The sequence below is a fragment of the Helicoverpa zea genome, chromosome 2 (assembly GCF_022581195.2).
Source record: "Helicoverpa zea isolate HzStark_Cry1AcR chromosome 2, ilHelZeax1.1, whole genome shotgun sequence".
In the NCBI taxonomy this organism is placed as follows: domain Eukaryota; kingdom Metazoa; phylum Arthropoda; class Insecta; order Lepidoptera; family Noctuidae; genus Helicoverpa; species Helicoverpa zea.
This window is the reverse complement of record NC_061453.1, coordinates 13872593-13883181: the sequence shown is the minus strand read 5'-3', so window position 1 is coordinate 13883181 and position 10589 is coordinate 13872593. Positions and strand designations below refer to the sequence as shown.

Below are 10589 nucleotides of genomic sequence, written 5' to 3'. Positions count from 1 at the left end.
ATCTGACACAAGAGAGATCAGGCGCAAAATCATCGATCGACATTAATAATAATAATGGCATCCACGGCCGATTTCGGCCACAGCGGCTGTTCCCATTTAAGGAGATCAGCCAGCTGCGCAGGACATATTATAGTGCACAAGCATTTTCGCAGACACAGGTGCACTCCCTATTCCTTCACTCTCATAACCCGATGGGACGGCAATCTGACACGACCGGAAAGAGATCAGGCGCATAATTGACATTTACGTGCTCGCCTCGGCAAACGTAGTGTAGGACGTCCTCAGGCACGGTGGAGTGATGACTTGCGCAAGACGGCTGGCAGGAGCTGGATGCGAGAAGCCGAAAATAGATCTCAGTGGCGTGCACTTGGAGAGGCCTATGTCCAGCAGTGGACTGCGATAGGCTGATGATGACGTGCTCTCCAATGCACGAGTGAATCATACACCAACTTCCAGACTACGGTCTGCTTTGTGAAAGTTTATAAAACCCAAAAAACGACAGCCCGACCCGGGAAACGAATCCGAAACCTCGTGCTCAGCAATTGCACTATGCAACAACTAGACCAAATAAACAGTTTTTCAAATAGACATGGCCCATTAAATAAGTATTTTCCTTTATTTCCAATTGTAACCAGCCCTGCCAGATAGCAAGTCACGCAAGTAATTAATGTAGAAACGAAAGGTATCTGTTGTAACGAATCGTTTGTGGTTACCGTATTTTGAGAACTTCGAACACAACGGGTGGTTTGTGGAAACTGTTCGTCATTTGAAAAGTGAGTTGCTATCGATTTTTGGTTATTCAGTGAGAAGTGGTTTTAGGGATATATAGGTCTGTATGGTTTAAATAAAACAGGGGAGTGAATAGCGTCAATTGTCTCGAAAATATTCAAATCAGGCATAGCATCTATTTGATCGGTGAAAATAATCCCCCATTGCTAAATCAAAAAATTAACCGACTTCTGATTGAATTAGATCCATACTTCGAGGGACAGCCTATCTTCAGTATATTTTTTCTAAGGGCTAAGGTCATTGTTTTTAATTTAATTAAAAAGGTTCCTCCTTAAAAATAAACACTATATTTATATTGTTTTATGAGCTAGTCGAATACAAAATCTGAGTATCAAAATATACCATTCAAAAGTAATATGTGCCCAAAATTATCACAAACAATATTTTACTACCAATCAAAACTTAACACCAGTTTTGCTATAAATACATGGTTCACATAACACATGACTTATGGGTCACAACTATTAAATTGGGAAAGGACCGACAGGACCCGAAGTAACTTCGGATAAACTCGTAAACGGCCTCATAAAATTCGTCACGTTTTCGGTCAGTTGGTTAAGATTTTCGTAGTTTATGCACTTTTAATGTTAGGTATATTTTAAGAAAGGTGTTTAAGTATTTTGTATCGCCTTGTTTTTTTTATTACTATTGTTAAAAGAATTATATTTTCCGACAGCAGATACAAAAACTACAATGAGGTTTTCACATCTGGTGTGCTTCCACAATTGTTTCTAATAATATTCATTTCAGCATTTTACACACAAAACCTTACATTCATTTTGACCTTTCATCAAAACCTTTGTAACATCCCTACAACAATAAAAAGCACAACGACCAAATTTTAAAAAAAGGAACCGCAAACAAAAGACAATCACGGCGTCAATCCGAAAAACAATAAAACGAAAAAAAAATGTACAAAGAAAATTTCACAACGGCCTCGATCGGACTTACAGAGGAAAATATACTGAAATATACTTAACAATATGTCCTCGAAAATGTGAGGACCGTTTGAAAGCCAGACTTCGTTTCAAATGGAAATCTGGATGTGAATTTTCATGCAAATTTCCCAGAGGTGTTATACACGGGAGCCTGTAACGCGCCTGTTAAAATCTCAGCGTAAATCCTATTCATACATGGTAACAATGTTATGGGGTAGATGGCTTTTGTTTTCGCCTCCATAGATTCACTCGCGAGCTGTTCATTTCAAAATTACTGCGTTTTCGTGCATAGTATTTGCATTTCGGTCTGTAGGTAATGGTGAATTCATCTTTCATTACGGTATTGTTCGAGATTTGGACAATACGTCCGTTTCCCCTCGATTGTACAAGGTTTTGTAAGATTTCATATTATTCTAATTTGTTATTTGTATATATACCTACTATTGGCACGTTTGCCACTCTCTACACACACCCACACACTCTGATCGGTGTGTGTGTTCACTATTGGAAAATGTACGTTATTAAAGTGAGTCAAGTGCGAGTCCTACAGTATATTATGTATGGAAGAAATATATTAAAACACTGAGCATAAAACAGAACTCAAGTAATGTTATGTTTTATGTTTCGTATATTATGTGTCTTTATTTTATTTAAGAGTCCAGCTCTTGTCAGCCAATTCCCAAACACCCTTATATGTCACAATTTTCACCTTCTCTTTAATGTGACTGACAACTTGGGCACATGAAGACAATTTTCCCAGTCACCCAAAAATGTTTAACAAAACTATTTTGACAAAGACCAGTAAAACTAAAACAATAAAATAATTCGAGCAGTTGACCTCTCACTAAATTATCGTAGTTTCAGTATTTTGACGGTATTATTCATAATTTAAAGGACGAGGACCTTTTGTCCAAAGTTTTGGGGCTAAAAACTTTTATTGTGACGTCACATTTTCGGAAGAACTAACTGTTGGAAGTGAGGCTCGTTGGTTAAACTGTTGCCTTTTCAGAGGTCAGTTGTTATTGTTGAGCTGTAATTTTCTATCCCGAAATGTTATACAATTGTGAATTTGTGTATCTTTGTTATGTATTTCGGATACTGGGCAAATTTTGGGCTGTTTGTGATTATAAATTTGTATTCAAGAATACTGCAGGATGGTTTAAGAGTGGTACCGCGGCGCTGGTACACAAAGGGCTCTTTCGGACATTATTAGCTGGTTTTCTATTTCCGAAAAATTTACATTAACGCTTAACATCAAAGCAATTCATATATACCTAGGCTGGGCGTTAATTATCAAGTGAAACGAGATTCTACTTTTAAAAATTTAGGTCTGTAGTGTAAAGTTTCTAATTCCAGAAAAAAAAAATGGTCTTTTCCATGAAACGCAACTTTGTATTACTGCGGTTGCGCTTTTACCCAATAAATCTCGCTTCCTCTTAGTATGTTCACAATCAGGCCAATAGTTACAAACACTAAAACAAACACAAACTATGCCTACATTATTACCTAAGACACACACGTGACTAAACATATGGAAACTAATCGAAGTTTTGATTGATCAGCATTGAGCACATTGAAGATATTCGTGTAAACAATTATCGGAAACTATTAAACTTCGCCTTTGTGTTTGAACCACGGTTTGTATTACTTGGTATTATTGTTGTTAGTATTCAATCTTAGGCGTAGGCCTTTTCAAGTCTGGGTATGAAACTTCACTATGACTATTTATTTTTTGGGATTTATCGCCCTTTTTATCGTCCCCCTACTGTGTACCGGCCTCTTGTCACACAGAGAAAGATTGAGCGTTAATTAGCACGCTTGGTCAATGCGGTAGGATTTCAGACTTAAATAGTCCAGGTCTTCTTGAGATGTTTAGTTTTCACCTGTACTGGGATTCTATAAAACTCGATCAACAACTCGCATTTCACTTCGATTCGTAATGTCATTTCATACTTTAGGGGAGGTAGGGGAGGGATGGGCACTTTTTCACAATTTATTGCATAAAAAATCAGATTTTACAGATCATTATCAACTTTTATTGCCATTTCTTATATTCGGCTAGATATAATGAAAGAGCTTTCCTAAAAATTACAATCAGTTTCAACATTACGAGATATTTAAACGGTTTTATTTAGCTCACCCCGTTTGTTTTATTATTTATTCTTGGATCAAATTTAGTAATTCAAATTTCACCCTCTTCCTGTCAACCGATTGGTCTGAAATTTTGTATACACCTTTAATTAAATCCAATATGGCCGCCGGCACAAAATGGCACAGCCCCCTCAATATGGGTATCAAATGAAAGGGCTACACAAGTGATGATGATGATGATGATGATGATGTCCTCCTAGCCGATTATCGGCTACGGCGGCTGTTCTCATGTAAGGAGATTAGCCAACTACGCAGGACATATTATAGTGCACGAGCATTTGCGCAGACACAGGTGCACTCACTATTCCTTAACTCTCATAGCCCGATGGGACGGTAATCCGACACGACCGGAGAGAGATCAGGCGCAGGACCGACATTTACGTGCTCTCCGATGCACGGGTGTATCAATCACCAGCTTCCAGGCTTCGGGCTGCTTTGTGAAAGTCTTCTAAAACCCACAAGGCGATTTCGGCCCGACTCGGGAATCGAACCCGAGACCTCGTGCTTAGCAGCCGCACTTGCGACAGCTAGACCAACGAGGCAGTTAAAGTAGTTACACAAGTAGAATACTGTCAGCAACCCCAGCGGGGCGCAACAGGGCCAAGGCCTGCCTGCACGTCGATTCTATAAAATTCGAACAACAACTCGCATTTCACTTCGCTATTCACTCTCACTTCGCATTCGATTCAGAACGACCTTGATTTTGCATTCTGTAAACATCACCTAATCACTTGCGAAGTGAAGTGAGCTCGACATCGACCAATGCTGTGCTAGTGACTTCCCCACTCGACAAAATGTCAACCGAGATTAATCAGTTTTTAATTTTATCAGTTTTGACACAGAATTTTAGCTAAATATGATGTTTTAGTTATAATTTGTTATTGTAAGGAATTTGAGGTAGCTTTTAAGTATAAAATAAACAGAAATCTCTAAATTCGTGCTGTGAATATAATCTATGCTTACCCTACGAAAAAAAATACTGACAGCGCCAATACCATTATTAATCTGTGGACAATATTTTCTTCTCTTCTGTCATAGAGGAAAGTAATATATCGGGTATCTTCTGTCTTCATATTGTGTTTAAGCTTGTTTGTTTTCGCCGGTTTTCGCCGTAATTGTGATAAAATCATGAAGTAATTTTATATTTCTTGTTATAAAGTTAAAAATAATATTAATTAAAGAAGTGTTTATTTTATTAATCCAACAATAATTTCAGTCCAAATGACAGGTCGTCTCACCCTTCGTCGGCTCAGGTTGAAACTCTGGTTGAGTTTATGGAGCAAAACCCTGGCCTGGCGAAGGGTTTCGTGAGAACGCAAAATGCCAGAGAGCGAAGTCGAAGCCAGTGGGAGGAATTAGCCGTGCGCTTAAACAGTATAGGTGGCACCATCAAAACCCACAAACAGTGGACCAAGGTTAGCAGTATTTTTTTTTGCAGCAGTATGTTAGAACCACTTCACATTCCTTAAAGCAAACCACTTATGCGATAGCCGATAGTCTTGGTTTCAAGTGTGTTCCTTGAATTCATAAATATTTTATTTTGATTTTATGTAATCTTTTTCAATTTTTGACCAAGAATATTGTGGAAATGGAGACAACTAATTTTCTTTTTAATTTTAAATAAATGTTTGATTGTAGTATTGGACTGACAAAAAAAGCGCCATTAAAAAAAAAGTTGCAGCACGCTCTGCTGCTAGGCGTAGGACTGGTGGTGGGGTGGAGGACGAAATGATGCTAACTGAGGTTGAGGAAAGGATTGTTGCTTTGTGTGGTGGTGAAAGCTTTTCCACAGGAGATGCACATTTAGGCATTCAGCCGTTTCCGGTAAGAAATTCAGAAATGCAATTGGTAAGTAATACTAGAAACACTCTGCAAGGTTTGCTGTCGTTTTTACAGCACCCATTTTTTTGTGGATTAGACCCTTTTTAGTGTTAAGTGAATTTTATATTAAATTTACCTTCCTGTTTCAGGAAAATGACACGCCGTCTCCATCACCCGAAGCACAACCTATATACAATACTAATGATGACAACGTAAGATATTTTTTAATTCATAATTTTATGGAATTCATTATTTTACACTCTTATCTAGCATTTTTTTTTTATGTTAACTTATTATAGATTAATGTACCACAACAACAGCAGAGTCAGGCACGGCCTACTGAGGAATCAGCAGCTATTGTATTTTATGTAAGCTATTTTGTACTAAATATGTCTGTATATGATGTGTCTAGATTATATTCTATTAGTATCTATAAATATTGAAATTCATTTTATTATTACCAATATAATTGAAATAGTAATTCATCCTTGTAATAACCCTAATAATATTATAATCTTAATTTTATCCCACAAGGAAGATACCATTTTATCCAATTTACAGGATTCCGCCCTGATTGAGGACAGTCCAGCACCTCGAAATTACAGACCACCAGCTAGTGCAATTTCGAGAAAACTGTTTGCTTCCTCATCCAGCTCCATTGTTGGAACTAGCCAAAGCATTTTACGGGTATGTATCTATCTCTGAAATTCTAAGTGCTTTAATATTATTTACTGTGTCACTTGGAATTGTCGATATTTAATTTCAATATTAGGAAGTGGGCCTTTTTAAGATTGTTTCTGTTGTTTCAGAATAACCAGTTAGACAACACTCCTCCTCCAAATCCTCATGTTTATCATCCCAGCCTGTCCCCTCCAACTGTAACACTTTCCCATACGCCCACACCTTCACCTTCACGCCGTGGTTCCACCCCAGTAGCCTCCCCAGTCATTCCAAGAACTGCGGCTTCATCATGTAGGTAAAAAATACATTTAAACAGCATTCTCTACCATTAGATCGAGAATTTTAAAATGTAAATATTTATCTTTTTAGTTTCACGTCACACAGCTTCAGTAGCTTCACCTTCTCGGCGCTCTAGGACAGTTCGTGGTAGTCGAGGTGGTTCTGTGTGTAAGTACCTACAAACTAAAAATAACCATCAAAACAATTTTTGAGACAAATCACAACGAAAGGCAGCTATTTATTTAAGAGTTTTTATTAACGCATGTAGTAATAGGTGTTCTCTTTTCAGCACGTCACACGTCCTCAGTTGCTGCTCTTCCACCATCACAACGGCGAACGGAATTCTCCTCCATGACTGAGAGATTCCTGAGGTTGGAAGAACAGCAGCTGGAGATACAAAGATTGAATACGCAGATCATGCAGTCCTTTCTGGAGAGGAGTGCAGAGAGGGACAGAATTTTTGCTGAAGCTGTAGCTGCAGTCGGTCAAGGGCTGCAAGCATTGGCAGAGGCCGTCAACAGAGATAGGAATTCTCCTCCATGACTGAGAGATTCCTGAGGTTGGAAGAACAGCAGCTGGAGATACAAAGATTGAATACGCAGATCATGCAGTCCTTTCTGGAGAGGAGTGCAGAGAGGGACAGAATTTTTAGATTAAAGTTGTCTCAAAAGGGATTCAGCGTTTGGCTTCGGCCTAAACTAAACTTCGAGGTCCTAAACTAGGTAAATTGTTATAGGTGGTTGAACAATAAATAAGCTAATTTACATAAGTTTATTTTTTTATTTTTTTCAATCAAAACAAAATAAACATCAGCTAAGATTATTGAAAGAATATTTAAAATTGGTCCAGTAGTTTTTGAGTTTATCCATTACAACCAAACAAACAAAGTTTTCCTCTTTATAATATTAGTATAGATACATATTGTCACACCCAGACCACGGCCAACAAGCATGCTCATCACACAAATGTCGACCGAACCGGGAATCGAACCCAAGACCTCTGGTTCAGCAATCCGGCATAGTTAATTGTGGCTGACTTAGTAATTTAGAAGCCAACATACATTTTTGGGCCGAATAATGATAATAAAAAGAAGTCTATTTAATTAGCACCCATTAATTATGACGTGAACGCCAAAGCCCATTCACGAAGTTTCGCCTTCGTAATTGACCTAAAGCTAAATCGGCGTTGGATGGTAAATCTCTAGTTTGCCTCCTTGTTGCTTCAGCAATTATTTCAAGCTCTTCTACTCTTTCTTCCTCGGAAATAGAGATTGCCGGAATTCCCGCGCGATTGCACATGTTGTGCAAAACACAACATGCAATTACTATTTTTGCAACTACATCTGGATGGTAGTCGAGTACTCTGTGTACTAATAAGCACCTAAATCGTCCTTTTAGGAGGCCTATTGTTCTCTCAACTGAGTTGCGAGCAGTTGAATGACGCTTATTGTAATAAGCTTCAGGGGAATTCTCTTCAGCGCCACTAATTGGCGTCATGAGGTAGGCACGCTGAGCATATCCTGAATCACCTGAAAAAAAAATAACTATGTAGTTTTTATACTTAGTAATTAGGCTTATATTCTGAAGCAGGGTCAGGAAAGGATCTACTTACCGAGCAAAACTACTTCTTCACCAGCATTTGTTAATGCCTCTAAATGGTCTTTGATAGCACTATAATTAAAAATGAAGCTATCGTGAGTAGCTCCTCCATATGTGGGATCCACGTGTAAAATATTTAAATCTGCATCTGTTATCTGAAAAAGAAATAAATTACAATGACTCTATTATACCTAATTATAATTGATTACAACATTGAAATCCATTTTACCAATTGCACATTTCTTGCATGGTAGCCTTTGCGGCAGTAAAACCGTTCTTCGTTCTCTGCTGGTCTCTTCATTGCCACCAGAGTGCCATCAATACAGCCTATGGTGGCTGGAAACCCAAACCTTTTGTAGAACCTGTAATTTACAATAATCACTAACATGATCAACTGTAAAAATAAAAGGGTCAGTTTAATTATAATAATATTAAAATTATATTATATCTAGGTACTAACCTTTCTTTTAAAATTTGCCTTTCTTGCTGATTTTGAGGAAACCTTATATATTTTTTTACTACGGCCGGATTGTTCAGAGCTTCCACTACTTCATTTATGCAACGAGATGCAGACGGTTGCGATAAATAAGTTCTGATGCCCTCTTTAATAACCTTCTGGTAACTGCCACTAGCCAAGAATGATAAAGTACATAGTATCTGTGAAACAATAAATCAATAAAAAATGTATATAATACCTACTTTATCTGGATTTAGTGAAAACAAAATTGAGACCAATTTGGTTATTTTCATGCTTAAGAGAATACCAATATTATAACTGAAGTACAGAGGCTTTTGAAAACATATCAGCTGGCGGGGAAACCACATAAAGGGAATACTCCTTATTAAGAACTAAGTGTTTTTCTTATTATTGTGTGCTTGATTACAATTTTTCAACTATAAACTGTGTCAATACTTACTTTTACACGAGTTGTAAGTCCTTTGCCTCGACGTTTTGTGGGCTTTATCAGGGGCAGTAAATCAGACTCCAGTTGGTCAATTAGCTCCTTTGACAATCTATATATGCTCACATAGTCATCATCGCGAGTTAATAAAGGTAAACTACGAATTCTAGCAGATTGTTGACGCTTTTCTAAATTATCTAAAGCATGAGCTTCTTCTAATAAAGATTTAAGCAAAAACATTCTAGCCATCGTTAAATGTAGGCACTTAATCACTTTAAAACACTTAGAACTTTATTTAAACACTATTTTAAATATAATAGTCTCTAGATCAAGTTGGCAACGGTACCTGAAACAAGATTCTATAAAGGATTTTTCGCGCAGATTTATAACCTCACAAATTTTCACTGACGAAGAAAAGCCTCCCTACCATAGAGAGCATTGGACACTTTTGACTTAGTTTATGAAAAAAAAATCGGTAAAAAAACTTTTAAGTTAAACGGTTTTATCTTATGTGCACTGAAAACTAGAAAATAAAAAATAGTTACTTACCTGTCAACCTACGTAGGTGGTCCCGGTCATATTAGACTAAAATAAAAACGTGGGGCCCATTAACTATTGCTGTAGTACTCTCTTCTAAAGGTATAATAGGTGTGGATTGCATCGACTTACTATAATTGTAACTGGAGATTTTGACAATCAATAATTAATAATAGAAAATACACATACCTTTCATTAGTTTTCTCTTTATAACGATCCGAAACCGCAACAAAATATTTAAGTACTTTTACGAGTGTTTGTTCTTGACAACTCACAGAAATGACAGATAGTCTATGGATGAACACCGTTACCAGTCGGTAACGTAAACTACCCAATTAAAAAAAAACAAAACTATGATCAGAAATCAGAATAAAAGGACCCCCCTTTTATTCTGATTTGATCATGTCTCCCAACTGCCCATCTCTCCCCTACCTCCCCTATAGATAGACAGATTTTGACAAATCTGTCAAAATCTCGACTTTGATTTAGTTCAACTTGTCAACACGCTCGATAGTGAAGCGCTAGTGTAGTTTGACAATGTCAATCACGAAACTTTAAGGTAGAATTCCGTGGGTCGCGATTGTCGCAGCCGCGCGCGACAAAAGTCAACCTATGAAAATGTATGGCACCGCTGCCGAGGGCTGCGACAGTCGCGCGCGGACGACGAATTTCGTGAGCCGCTCGCGGCCGTACGCTTCTCAACATGGTCTAGCGCTTAATAACATCTATAGAATTTTAGTAAAACCAGAATTAAATTTTTGACAATGCCGCGAGCAGCTTACGAAATTCGTCGGCCGCGCGCGACTGTCACGGGCCTCGACAACGGTGCCATACATTTTCAAAGGTTGACTATTGTCGCGTCCACGGAATTCTACCTTTAGATCGAAGTCGAA

The 10589-nt window shown here is 37.9% G+C and overlaps 1 long non-coding RNA gene across 1 annotated transcript; it reads left to right on the top strand.

Moving 5' to 3' along the window:
- Positions 1-5846: 5846 nt before the first annotated feature.
- LOC124644308 lies at positions 5847-6827 on the top strand. Its single transcript, XR_006986044.1, has 5 exons — positions 5847-5911; positions 5999-6067; positions 6261-6386; positions 6509-6671; positions 6750-6827. It is a non-coding gene; the product is annotated as an uncharacterized LOC124644308 (long non-coding RNA).
- The last annotated feature ends 3762 nt before the right edge of the window (positions 6828-10589 follow it).